Here is a 9,164-nt window from a genome sequence, read left to right as displayed (position 1 = left end):
TAAGCAAATTATAAGCATCTTACTAATGCTTATTAATATCTTATTAATACTTAACAAGCACACCTTAATATAAAGCGTTACCCAACTACTCTATGATGTTATCAGAATTACAAGTTATCAGTTATGAGTTTAAGTTATAAGTTACATGCAGATTTTGATGTGTGTGTTATGTGGTGGTCTCCTGTTCAGTCTCTGCGTGGTTGGTATCCAGTATTCTTAGGATGCATGTCCCTGCTTGTGTTGGGGGAGGGGGGTTGTCCAGGATTCCCATCATGTCTTCTACATTCAGTGACATAATTGTAAAAACACCTGGACACACCTGCCTGCTCACCTCTGCACAAACACGGATGTTTTTTGGGCCTGCAGGTTTACCTGATTTATGAAATTGTTTGATTGCTGGAATACACATAATGTGGCAATGAGTTAACCTGTATAGGTGATGATGAATGGGTGGGTCCGCATGGATTTGCAGGTCTGTGCAGAGCAGACGAATGGGCTTAAGTTTGTGTGGGTGCCCCAAGTCATTGATGACTTTAGTGTTTTGTCTTACCTCTCCTTTTCTTCTTTACTCCTTTTTGATCTTCTTTGCCCGACGAGGCAAATTTTCTTTGTGATTTTGGGCTATGTAAATAAAATTGAATTGAATTTGATCCACTCAGCTCACTTTAATCCCTGAGATCATCTCCCCTATGATGTCTTTACTCCTCCCACCAAATCTCCCTCACTATTCTTGTAAAAATGTGATTTATAAAAATCAAGTTTAACCTCAAATTCCTGTGGATGTAGTTTAAATACAATCACCGCATTCATCCACCTCTACAGACAGAGCTCAAGCTGTTGTATTAAAATCTATTCAACTTACAAGACTAAAAAAAAAAAATGTGATGCTAGCTGAAGCCACTATCTAAGGGAAGGGGGGATTTATCTTCCTAATTTCAATTTGTGTAGGCCTGTATTTAAAGGCACGGTGGTGTAGTGGCTAACCCACTCGCCGTACAGTAAGAAGGGCATGTTTCAATCCCCAGGTGGTCCGGTCTGTGTGGAGTTTATGCATGCTCTCCTCATACATTTGTGGGCTTTCTCTAGCTACTCTAGCTTCCTCCTACAGTCCAAAAACATGCTTCATAAACATGTCATATGCCTTTAACACTGGCAATGTCAGTGGTGACACCTAAATAACCCAAGCCGTTTGACACACCACAAATCATTGACCATCCACACAATCAGCACAAGTCAGTTGATTCCTATGCAGAGAATTCAATTTGATTTTCTTTATTTAGTGTCACAAAAGAGCCTAATTGAGCTTCATGCCGGTTATTGTACAGAAGCAGGTCAGTCATAAAATATAAACAATAGCTGATTGCTAAACTAAACAGACTAAATTAAACAGGTTTTCCCTGCCCTTAGACCCTCCTTCCCAGTAAGGAAAAACAAAAAAAAGAAGAAACCTCAGGAATGTCTACATGCAGGAGAGATCCTCTCCAGGACAGAAAAGTGATTTACCAGGACTGTTAAAGAGGAATTAGCTTATCTAACTCTACAACTACGTATTTGAATAGAGTTCAAGCAGATAGGACTGGGGGACAGGTGGGGGCGAGGTTCACAGCCAAGATTAGCCAGAGGCGTGGTCCACGGCCTAGAACAGAAGCACGGGTGATCCACCTGGAATCTGAAATCTCTCCCGCTCTTCCGGAGGGAAGTGGGAAAGAGAAACAACACATGAATCACACAGCACCAGACAGAAGCACAGAGAACTAAATATCATGAATAATAAAGAATACAGGAGAAGTAAAGTAAATGAGAATAGAACAGAACCCCAGAGCTGACGTGGATAATGCCGATGATAGAAAATCTCAAATCTTTAGCGTATCAAAATCAATCTAGACCCACCAGAGCAAAGTGAGAAAAAAGTGGCTTTGCACCAATAAACAACCGATTACTAACAAAGTGTTGCATAATGATGCTGCTTTTGTCTGCAGCATAATCAGCTGATTTATCTTGATTGATAACACCTCACTGTTGTAAAGTGCTGTATATCAGTGCAAGCTTGCTTTTCCTCACTTCAGAATCTGCTGTAATCACAGTCTCGGTTGAAGAGTTACGGTGGTGTTACGTCCTGCAACTTTCCACACCCCCTGCCATTCTGCTCACCTTGAAGGTGGGGCCAATAATCCTAATCAGCACCTGCCAGGTATTTAAATCAGCGCAAGCCGCTTTTCTGCTTCAGAATCTTCAGGAATTACGCTGATCGTGTTGAAAATTACAATAAATCAACGAACACTAACACTGGAGCTGGGGTGTTAAAGGGTTAAATTTGCTGTTTCTTATGGACATGTATAGTAATAAAATGCACGTGTGCACATTGAAAACATGCAGACAGACCAGTCAGTGGGCCACTTTGGTAAAAACCACTATCTGCAAAACCAGCCTGCCAACACAGCGAATTTCTCCATATTAACTCCAAACTGGTTTTTACTTAACAGGCACTAAATGAGCACCTTTAGAGTCTTAATTGTCAGAGAAAAGAGCCTTTTTATTGGGATTTTATAAGAACAGTAAATGTTTGTTGGTAATCGATGGGAGTGAATTTAGTGAGCGTGATGCTGCAGTGCCAGAGCATGGTGTCAGTATCGGCCCTGGCAGAGATTCACATCAGCGTGTGTGGTGAGGAGAAGTGTGTGTTCTCCCTCACTCCATACACTCTTCTGTATTGAACTGTACGACTGCAGGTGTTTGCCTTCCAGAGGCCGGGGATTTGACAAAGAACAAACACAGATAACAGATCTTTTGTGTTCTATTAAATATCCTCTGTTTATTTTATCCCTGTGAACCCGCATACGGTAGTGAGGGGGAAGAGAAAGTGCTGCTGTAGATAAGAGCCCGAGCTTGTTTCTGTGATTACATGCGGCTTTCTGCAGGGTGAGGGAGATAAAGACAGTGGTAGGCTGCTAACTGCTCCACACCATTACTCTGTGTTGCCACTTATCAGAAAGAAGGTGGTTCAATTCCTGGACCTAATGGTCCTCACAATGATATGTCCTTGGGCGAGGCACCTATTGCTACATTTCTGCTGATGCGTCTATTGGAGAGTGAAAGGAGAGGATTTGCTAAAGAAGTAAAATATGGACCAAACAATAAAGAATGCAATGTATGGACTTAGAAAGTGGATTGTGTGTGCTTGTCTGTTTATTTTCATGTGTGTGTGTACATGTTGGGGTGTGTGTATAAAGGAAGCAGAAAGGCTGGTCCTCACTTCTCGGGTGATTTTCCTGGTCCTCATTATGTATTAAGTGCAAGAATGTGTGTCTGTAAACAACTATGGCTAAAAAGCTCTACAAATCTCTGTTTTAGAGAGAGACAGTTCCCAACAATTTATTTTATGACTGCCTATGTCTGAATTCCCACCCTAATCCCGAACTACTAAAAAAAAAACAAAAAAAAAAAACTATGTAGTGCAGGACTATCTGCTGCCCTGGATTGTAAAAGCAATTCAGACACCGCTCTCACTACTTTTCAGTTGTTTTTCTAAACGCTGGATATGACGTCACCAAATTCACAAGGTTAAAAAAAAAAAAAAAAAAAAAAATCGAATCAATCAACATTTCACAACGTCTCTCTATGACTTCACCGTGTTCTGATGATGAAATGTGGATGCTTTATTAAAAAAAATACATCTATACATGTTTTTCCTTTCACAAAATCTTGACCGTAATGCATTTTGGTCTATATCCGCTAATGTAGTGAGCATCAACGCGCACTAGTTTTTGGCAAAGACTTCTGAGAAAATTCTAGTACACCTGATTTTGGAGTTGTTCATTTTGACAGCACTAAAATATGGCGAACACACTATAATAGTGCAGGGGTGGGCAAACTTTTGTACTCGTAGGCCTCGAAGATCTGTCAAAGAGAATTTGACAGAAGGGCCAGACCAGACGTAGATGCGAGGAGTGTTTTGGAAACCCCCCTAGAGAAAGAAACCTTATGGAAACTGGATAAAAACCTGGCTTTAATTTGATTTGAATTTAAACATTTGTGGCTTTTGCTCCCATTTTAGCACCAATTGCACTGATGGGTTGATGTCCCTCAGGGGGAAAAAAAAGCAAACTTACAGAATTGTCACATTCACGTGGTGTTGGAGCAATCAGAAAAGTGACAGTTTGACTTGAAAAAAAAAACACTGTAAGAACAACAAATCTTCCAACAGCACTTGAATGCAGGATTACTTTTTGCATCTATAGACAAAGCTCAATGTATTTGTTATGTACCATGTAGGACACAGCAACATTACAGGGAAAATCAAACATTAAGGATTATTAACAATATAATTTATTCTAGTTTGGCCGGCTAGACTAAATATTTAAACAGGCTAGATATAGTGAGTAGTGAAGAATGGAGGGACCAAACTAAGTTTCAGGTTCACAAAAAATGAGTCTTTAATGACAAAAAAAAAAATCACCTCATCAGAGGGAAAACTAAAGGAGCTGCAAAAATACATAAACCAGAAAAGCCCAAGAGCACAGGGGAAAACATACAAGACGAACCAACACGGAGGGAAGAAAGCAGTCAACTTAAATAGGGAGCAGCCTAATCAGGTGAGTGCAGACAGCTGTGTCACCAGCAGATCACAGGGAGGACCCACAGACCGCCTGCACACAGAGAAAAGGTGAAACCAAACACACAAAACATAACAATATCCTCCATTGTTTCCAAAAAGTATTCCAAATGAATAGTTGGAAATTATTTATCTCTTTAGTTTAAATCAAGCAAAATTACAATTTGAAATGTAAAATACTTGATTTATTAGGTTGTTTTAGCAATTTTACAATCCTTTTTAAGAAAAAAAACAAATTATAATTGTGTTTAGATTTCGTCCTTCACAAAAAAAATCTGCACCTTGACAACAAAGTAGCCTACTTTTTTTTGATAAACTCATACATTTTCAGTGGCAGTGGGCTACAGAGAGCAGCATTAAGTTTATATGTGACTAAACTTTTTTTCTGTAACTAAACTAACTCGTGAAAGAAAAGTAACTTGCTTGATTAGCAGCAGATTTAAAAGCTCACCTGGACTTTGGTGCAAGCAGACAGCACAGCCAGACCACTGAGAGGAGGACACTTTGGTCACTTGTAAGTGAACCCTGGTGCAGATCACTACAGAGTGAATGCAGACAAAAGAGTTAAATGGTAAAAGAAACAAAAATTATGTGAGCTCAATGAATAATGAACAAGAAAAAAAAATCCCAGGTTGAAGCTGAGCATGCTTTAACCATAGAAGCTTGGAAAATGGCTCATGATACGGCGAGGAGGTAATAGTGCTTTTCAAACATGGAGAGATGGAAACCACAAGAAATAAAGGTACTGAAATGAAAACTGCTGATAGCTTTCCTTTCCATGTCTTTTTTCCTCCCGGTCAGTGTTCGTTTTGGGCAGTGGTGCCCCAACATGAGCAGCTTTTGTAGCTGCTTGACCTTTCCATGTTGTTTGGTTTGCCTTTACATGTGGAAAACATATTAAGTGAAAGTGTGACATGTTCATATCCCTGCTCATGTAAACTAAGTCCACTGCACTTTCCTGGTTTGCAAGTGTCCTAACCTGCATTTCATTCACCTCTTCTTTCAACACTAATGGTCTCTTCTGTCAAAAGAAAGGAGAATGTATCCATCTGTAGCACTTTTAAGAATGTGAAAGTTATGAGAGTGCATTTTTGTAAATCTGAACGGAGGCATTTGTATATCTGCTTATTCCAGCACTAAAAGCTTTTAGGTAACGTCTCATACAGCAACCTTTTATTATTTCCAGTGCTTTCTGCAAGTGTCTTTTTTATGGGTCTCTCAATCAAACCAGACAAACCAGAAGGGGTGTTACATATTCTAACACAGACTGAAAGAAAGAAAGAAAACATCCCATAGTGTTGTTGTTTATATAAACAATATATATCTTATTCTTTATATTTTTAATCTGTACTGATAAATAATCTCAAATAAACAACCCACAACAAAGAAAAGACACAAAAATGAAGCAAAAACCTCTTAAAAAGGCCAAAAAATCTTGGTCATATGAGTTAATACAGTAACTGCCAGTCTAGTACAGAAATTCAAATTTACAATTTTACAATTTATATGAATGTAGTAGTAAGCTCTGAGAAACTGAAAACTAAGAACCCCACACTTCATCTACATGAAGATAAGAAAAAAAATCATGTTTGACAGTAATGAGAATAAAGATGCTCGGTCCTAAAGTCCATGTTCATGTAACATTTCTCATTGTTTCACTGCATCTTAGGTCTTGTCTGGTGTGGTAGATCTGAGCCTCTATTGCTCTGGTGCTCAGGGCTTGTTCCTGTGCTGCCAGGATCAGTGTTTCTGTGCTGTCCTGCAGGCCATTCTAGCCATTGATAGGACTTCTTGATATCCCATGAAAGCTCTTGTCTTCTAGCATCACATCCTCTGCTCTCCAATGTCTGAGGCATTCACTGAGCACACGATAGATAGATAGATAGATAGATAGATAGATAGATAGATAGATAGATAGATAGATAGATAGATAGATAGATAGATAGATAGATAGAAAGATAGATAGATAGATAGATAGATAGATAGATAGATAGATAGCATACAATCTATGACTGTGTGTATCTATGACTGTGTGTGTGATTAGGATGGAGGGGGCCAAAGAGTGTCTGTGGAAAGTAAAGTCAGGCAGGGTTTAGTTATGGAACAGAATGGGGTGATTTATCTTAATAATGACTCATTTTTGTGTGACAAGGCAATTTCTCTGCTTGTTTCCCTGCGCTCCTCTTCAGCCTGAAGGTTGTTTTCAGAGGGAGACGGGGCTAAAGGAAAACCCCAAGATCAGACAAGTGAGGAGACTCTTGTAATTACACAAGCCATGAGCATGCTCCTCAGGATACTCGAGCTCCAATAAATTTAAAATCTACACCCTTGAAAGAGAAGAAATCCTGGTTGGGTTATTTCCTAAAATTAAGATGAAAAATGCAATTTAAAGTATTTTGCTTATCCTTTTAAAGAAGAGCAACAACCTGTTTTAGCATGTTTGGTAAGAGAAACCTGGAACTCCTGTTTAATTCTCATTAGATGTAAAAGTCCTTTGTTTTTGGTTATTGTGGTAATAAAATAATCTGCTTCCTTTCTCACACTGAGCCTGGAAGTAAACTGAATACATTGATATTTCTAATGTTGTAAGATAATTTTTAGAGAAAAGTTACTGATCAAAGTAATATAAACAAAAACAAAATAATGCTAGTTTGTATGTTAAACTCATCAGCAAGTTGTCATGATTTGTGCGTGACAAAACAGACCCAGATGCTGGCAACCCATAAAGATATGATGGAAAGAGTCTTGATTTATTCTTTTGTGGCGGTTGTGAGGATCTTTGGCTGGAGGGGAGACTGGCGAACGAAGGATGTTGGGAGCGGCAACCAAAGCTTGTTTGGTGGTGAAGCCGTTGACGGAGATCTTGGTGTTGAGTAGAATGGTACTGTAGCGTGTTCGAGAAGACATGGCGTGGCAGAGGAGTACTTGACATTGATGTCGGCTGAGGTTCTTGCTGATGGACCCAGGTTGAGTGAATAGAATCCATGGAAGGTAATAATCTGGTGATGAATGCTGAACTGGTGATGAGGTGATGTCCAACAGCTGGGTAAATTGAAGGTGCAGAGGGAGCACCATGACAGTTTCTTTTACTTTTTAAGTAAGGGAAGTTACTTTCCTTACTGTACTTGAGCTGATCAAATTTGATTATAGTACAAAAACAGTTAAATGTTGTTTAACAACAAAACATACATAAAATAGCTCTTAGGTCAAGGTCACACAGTCTGGAACCCCACATGACAAAAAAGTGATAAAAGACAAAGACCAGAGCAGCCAATGCAGTCATGACTCTTTTTGTATAAGTTAAGTATACAAGTCACAAAATACTACTATTACTAGAGATGATAATGCTATGACTTTGGACCATGTTGTGTATTGTTAATATCACATTACCATGCATTTAATATTCTGATGGTGAGCGAGGAGACACCAGAGGACTTGTGAAGGATTGAAGATCATCTGCTCTTGAGATCAGGAGAGATCACCTCATACAAGGTTACTTAGAGCATTTGCTACAATGTCATTGATAACACTGGACACTTCAGATAATCTGATGAATCAATACATTACGTTTTTGTGTAATCGCAGTAGTCAAAAAATAAATTTACCTTCCAATACTTTTGAAGTTGGTGAAAAAAATTATCACAGTGCATGTTTGGAACCGAGGCATTTTGAGAAGATGATATGTGATTTCTTTATATAAATCAGGAAAAAATATCATGAATAAGACATCAATATGCATGTGATTGAACCTCAAATCTGTCCAACCCCGATCTTCCATTTATTTTTTTTAGCTTATTTATCCAGCCTATGGCTCATCAGCTGGGACTGTGACACGGTGGATGAAGCACACGTAGTCTCTTATGTCTATGGGACTGTCATAGCTGAAAAGTCTCTACAGCATTGCCTGGCAGTCGGGATCATTTCCATGTGACTGTCTGAATGGGGCGATTGTTCCCCTTTTTAAGAAGGTAGATCAGTGGGTGCGTTCACTAATGATTGCACTCCTCTGCCTCTCCAGGAAAGTCTACTGTATTCCGGAGCACTGGAGAGGAGGGTTTAACTGAGGGTTGAACCTCAGATTCAAGAACAACAGTGCAGTTTATGTCCTAATTGTGGTAACAGTACCAATTCTACACAAAAAAGAGGGTTTGTGGAAGTTTGCTCATCAAGTTCATGTTCTTTGCTGATTTGGGAAGGTGTTCGACCAGGTCAACCATAGTATCCTATGGATTGTGCTCAGTCAGTATGGCGTCTGGGATGTATTGGAGAAAAATGTTATCTTAAACAACAACTGAGACTCAGTCCTCTCAAATCCAGACATACTGGAAAGACTGTGTCACTTAGCTGGCCTTGGAACGTCTCGGGATGCCCTCAGAGTAGCTGAAGGAAAGTGAGGGAATCTTTGCTTAAAGTGCTACCTCTGTAACTTTGTCCCACATGAGCAGACAAAAATGGGTAGATGGGTATGAAACTTAAAGGGTCTGATAAGTCCTGACCCCTTCAGTTTATAGCAGGGGTCTCAAACTCGCGGCCCGCGGGCCATTTGCGGCCC

The 9,164-nt window shown here is 39.5% G+C and overlaps 1 protein-coding gene across 2 annotated transcripts in view; it reads left to right on the top strand.

Annotated features, from left to right (window-relative positions):
- Positions 1-9,164, top strand: part of tsnare1 (T-SNARE Domain Containing 1) — a gene marked incomplete at its 3' end in the record, with an annotated part of 185,268 nt that overhangs the window by 42,752 nt on the left and 133,352 nt on the right. The window contains 1 exon segment of one of the 2 annotated variants that reach the window (XM_036215823.1): positions 7,503-7,603. 2 annotated transcript variants of the gene reach the window in all.

This window comes from Oryzias melastigma, linkage group LG16, assembly GCF_002922805.2.
Source record: "Oryzias melastigma strain HK-1 linkage group LG16, ASM292280v2, whole genome shotgun sequence".
NCBI lineage: Eukaryota > Metazoa > Chordata > Actinopteri > Beloniformes > Adrianichthyidae > Oryzias > Oryzias melastigma.
The sequence above is the reverse complement of the archived record's forward strand: the minus strand, read 5'-3'. Positions and strand labels throughout refer to the sequence as shown.